We start from the raw sequence: 4,383 nt of genomic DNA on the forward strand, positions 1-4,383 counted from the left end.
CTAAAAGCCACCGCTAACTCCAACAACAACAACGACAACAAAGCCTTTAGTCCCAAGCAAGTTGGGGTAGGCTAGAGGTGAAACCCATAAGATCTCGCAACTAACTCATGGCTCTGGCACATGGATAGCAAGCTTCCACGCACCCCTGTCCATAGCTAGCTCTTTGTCGATACTCCAATCCTTCAGGTCTCTCTTAACGGACTCCTCCCATGTCAAAATCGGTCGACCCCGCCCTCTCTTGACATTCTAATCTTATAAATTTGGGTTTCATTTCCATAAGAGTGGCTGAGTTTTTACGTTGGCTCGCCAAGCCTATCACAACCCTCCTCCTTTACCCGGGCTTGGGACCGGCTATGTTGAGACAACATAGGCGGAGTTAAAAGCCACCGCTAACTCCCCTGAAAAAAAAACCCACCGCTAACCCGGCATTTTCTCGTCAGATTCAACCGTCTCTCATCTGTCATATCCCACGACTGTAGCAATCAGCGCCGGCAGATTGGGGAAGGCCGCCCCGCCGGCCGAGCTCGGATCCCCCTCATCAAGCAGCCCCATGAGCACTCTGCTCTATCTCCCCCTGATTGCAGCGACCGACGACGACGGATTAGAGGAGGCCGCCCCACCGGCCAAGCTCGGATCCACCGCATCAACCCTCCCCACGAGCACCCTGCTCTCTTTCCCCACCAGTTGCAGGCAACGGCGAAGGCTCATGGTAATTTTCTCATCACGCCCTCCTAATCCCGCAAGCCCTTAGTGTTCAGTGATTAGGATTCATGCATACCACTAATCATCCTGCCCTTCTCGTTATTTAGGATGCCACAACCCGCGATGGTTAAAGGGCCTGAACCTCTGGCTCTTGCTTTCTTTCCCCAAAGTAAAAAATTCATAGGAAGGTCTCTGTGGTGTCCCAGCTCTAAAGCTAAGGGATCACCAAGATACAGTGAAGGGATTTGGGTGAGAAAAGCACCAATGTCAGGTAGATGATAGAGAGTAGGTGAGATCCAGAGTGGTAATGGAGACGAATTCAGAGTTTCAGTTTTACAAGTTACATAAACCATCAACTTGGAGCTTACTCCTTCTCTTTACGTCCCTAACAGGTGGATGCTGCTAGGCTCACAGGTCCACCATCCCCTGTCCCACGGGCCTGTGATTGGTTGTCCGCATCCGGACATGGCGCGACAATCTTTTGCTCATTGAAGGTCCTAATTGACGGTTTAGGTCCAACCCGATGGTGAGCTATATCTTTTTGGAAATATTTTAAACTTGCAAATTGACATCCTATGATAGGTGTGCAAAAATGCAGTACTGAACATGGTTTTGCATTTGCTACAGCCTGCAATGCTAAATGGGCAGAACCTGAATATATGCTACTACTGAGAGATTTCTTTTGCAGCCACATGCTTGTATGGCTACTCTTGCATATAGAAGAAAATTATATGATAACCATCTGATGGCTGTACCATGCTGTAATGAAAAAAACTAGATCCTCTTGATTTCTGTATGGTGTCATAATCAGACAAACCTAAACACATGAACTAAACTATAAAAGGAGAACTAAGTACAAGCAGGAAGCAACACATTCTTGTATCCTTGTATCCACATGCCTGAATAAACTAGCTTCTATATGCAAGTACTTTATCTATGCTAAAACCTGAATCCTATAGCCTGCTTGTGGTTCTGCTGCCCCATAAATGGTCCTTAACTAGTATTGTCAAAACCGAATAAAAACTGAAACTACACTGTATAGCCCTGTACGAATGTACTTTTCCCTCTACTGCCAGATAAAATAGAACTAAACTTAATATGAAGCCCACAAGTATTTTCAGTAGGCCCAGGACTTGATAAAAGCTAATACATGGGAAACTTCACTTTTTGACTATATTCTAACATGCTCAACTGTGTAAAACCGCTGCTCCTACTTCACAAACATACAACACCATCTACCAAGCCTTAATCTTGAAACAGTATGCTAAACTTTTTGGTTTTGTAAACTATGCCAGCAGCTACAACAATTGTATACTTTTTGCTATTTCTCTGAACATTTTGGTCCAACTGCCTCTAGTGCGCAACCGACACAAATGCTCGAGGTGTCGATGATCGCAGTGACTTGGAGTATGAACCAGATGCTGAAGAGGAGGCCCATGTACAGGAAGAGGTTTTGAGAGATGAAGAGTAGGTCGCTCTTACTGTGTCCAAATTAATGGTAATATATCATGCACACCTACATCTTAAATAATATGTACAATGTGCATTCATTGGATCTAATTTCGCCTTGCTTGTATCATGTGTGTCACTGTGCACCATACGTATCACAAACAATTGAGTAAAATTGATTCACATTTTCTGTCCTCCACTCTTTAACTCTCCTAATTAGTCTAGATGATGATTTCTCTATGCACTATGTTCCTATTTAAACTAGTGCTAGCATTGCATAAGTTAGTGGAGATTCACTTCCTTGTTTTACTCGACTTGTTTGACCCAGACACCTCAAGAAAGAATTGAACAGAAGGATAGAGAGGCAAAAGTTGCAAACGACAGGTATTTGTCTTGTTTCTCTTTGTGTTATTGTTGTTCCTTTTAGCCTGCTTCGGTGTGCACAGTGCACTCATGACAGCGAAACTGAAAACACAAATGTGTGTGTGTGTGTGGGGGGGGGGGATAAGACTTCATCCTCAATTCTTGTAACGAACGTTGCACCTAAGGAGTTCTTGATCCAAATCCAGTCATCCAAAGTAAGATAAAAGGAAATAACTTGTTTGTTGAGTGGTTGTTGTTGCTGCAACACAGAGGCATGGGAATAGCATGGTATTGTATGGTTTTTAATCTTGAAATCCAGTATCTGCTTGCTTTTTAGCAGAATGATATAGGCGAGTGAATCCACATTGTTATCTTGTATGCTTGAGTTATAGGGCAGTATAGTACGAGTTATTCTTACGTTTACTGTTTCATTGGCACATAGATTCATATTTTTGTAGATTGTAAGCTTGTTAGTGGTACTCTTATACCTTGTTATCTTCTATGTTTTTCATCTCATTAAGATTAAACACGTTGTGCTTTGTCAATTTATAGGCAGTGGGAGGAGTTAGCAGAGAGATTTGAAGCACGAGATAGAGCATTTGAAGAGATGTAGAGGAAGCATCAAGAAGAATTGAAAGCTATGAAGAAGAGCCAACAAAAGAAGAATGAAGACTGTGAAAAGAAGCAACAGGGGATGGATAACCTGATTGGTTTCTCTTAAGGGCTCAAGCAAACTCAACAAACAAATCTATCAACATGATCGTGCATGAAGGCCATCGTTTTGTGATAGACAAATAGTTGCTGAGTCATATACATTGCAATCATGAGGACAACACATGTCTTCTTTTAGTTATCTAAATATTACTCCCTCTGTCCCATAATATAAGAGCGTTTTTTGCCACGCTCTTATATTATCGGACGGAGGGAGTACTTCTCGTCTTGTCTATTGTCGTGTCAAAATTGATTTTGTGTTATTTTATTGTTATTTCTATTTAGAGGATGATTCGGCTGAGATTATTGAATATATAATATGATTTGTCTTTCATTTCAATTTATAATGTGATTTGGCTCTTATCTTATTTATATAATATGATGTGAATTAAATACTTATGGAGATATGCATTTGCAATTAGTGGATTTGATAATTAATTGTAAATTATTTGAAGTAAAGTAAATATATTTTGATGGCATCATCTTCATCAATAATGAAAGTAGTGAAGCTAGTATTGGGATAATCTAGGGTGTTGATGTGGCATAAAGTCAGTGACGTTGCTCCGTCATTGAATATGGTACAATACCGCATCCTTGCCCCTAACATGTGACATTTATCAGCCGTCACAGAAATAGCAACTTCTTGACGTTCTAGAAAATGTCATTGAAGATCCCATTTTCAGTGACATTTTTCTGTGCGCGCGTCACTAAGAGTAATCTGTGACGGGGATTCTGTGATGATGCTCGTGACGCCCATAAAACGTCACTCAGGGGTAATGTGTGACGTTATTAGCTACTTGATGACATTTTTTGGCTCGTCACTGTAGGTCTCATCTCTTGTAGTGTGTAGTTCGTTTTGATAGAGCTTTTCTAATGTCAAGTACCATTTCCTTAGACCATGAGATTGTGCAAACTCTCGGATACTGTAGGAATGCTTTGGGTGTACCAAACGTCACAACGTAACTGGGTGGCTATAAAGGTGCACTACAGGTATCTCCGAAAGTGTCTGTTGGGCTGGCACGAATCGAGATTGGGATTTGTCACTCCGTATGGCGGAGAGGTGTCTCTAGGCCCACTCGATAATGCATCATCATAATGAGCTCAATGTGACTAAGGAGTTAGTCACGGGATCATGCGTTTCGGATCGAGTAAACAGAC

The 4,383-nt window shown here is 41.9% G+C and overlaps 1 long non-coding RNA gene across 1 annotated transcript; it reads left to right on the forward strand.

The window, feature by feature from the left end:
* Positions 1–401: 401 nt before the first annotated feature.
* Positions 402–3,569, forward strand: LOC123092971 (uncharacterized). Its single transcript, XR_006444964.1, has 6 exons — positions 402–709; positions 810–991; positions 1,095–1,228; positions 2,060–2,200; positions 2,480–2,535; positions 3,067–3,569. It is a non-coding gene; the product is annotated as an uncharacterized lncRNA (long non-coding RNA).
* Positions 3,570–4,383: the final 814 nt, after the last annotated feature.

The sequence above is a fragment of the Triticum aestivum genome, chromosome 4B (genome assembly GCF_018294505.1).
Source record: "Triticum aestivum cultivar Chinese Spring chromosome 4B, IWGSC CS RefSeq v2.1, whole genome shotgun sequence".
Taxonomy (NCBI): domain Eukaryota; kingdom Viridiplantae; phylum Streptophyta; class Magnoliopsida; order Poales; family Poaceae; genus Triticum; species Triticum aestivum.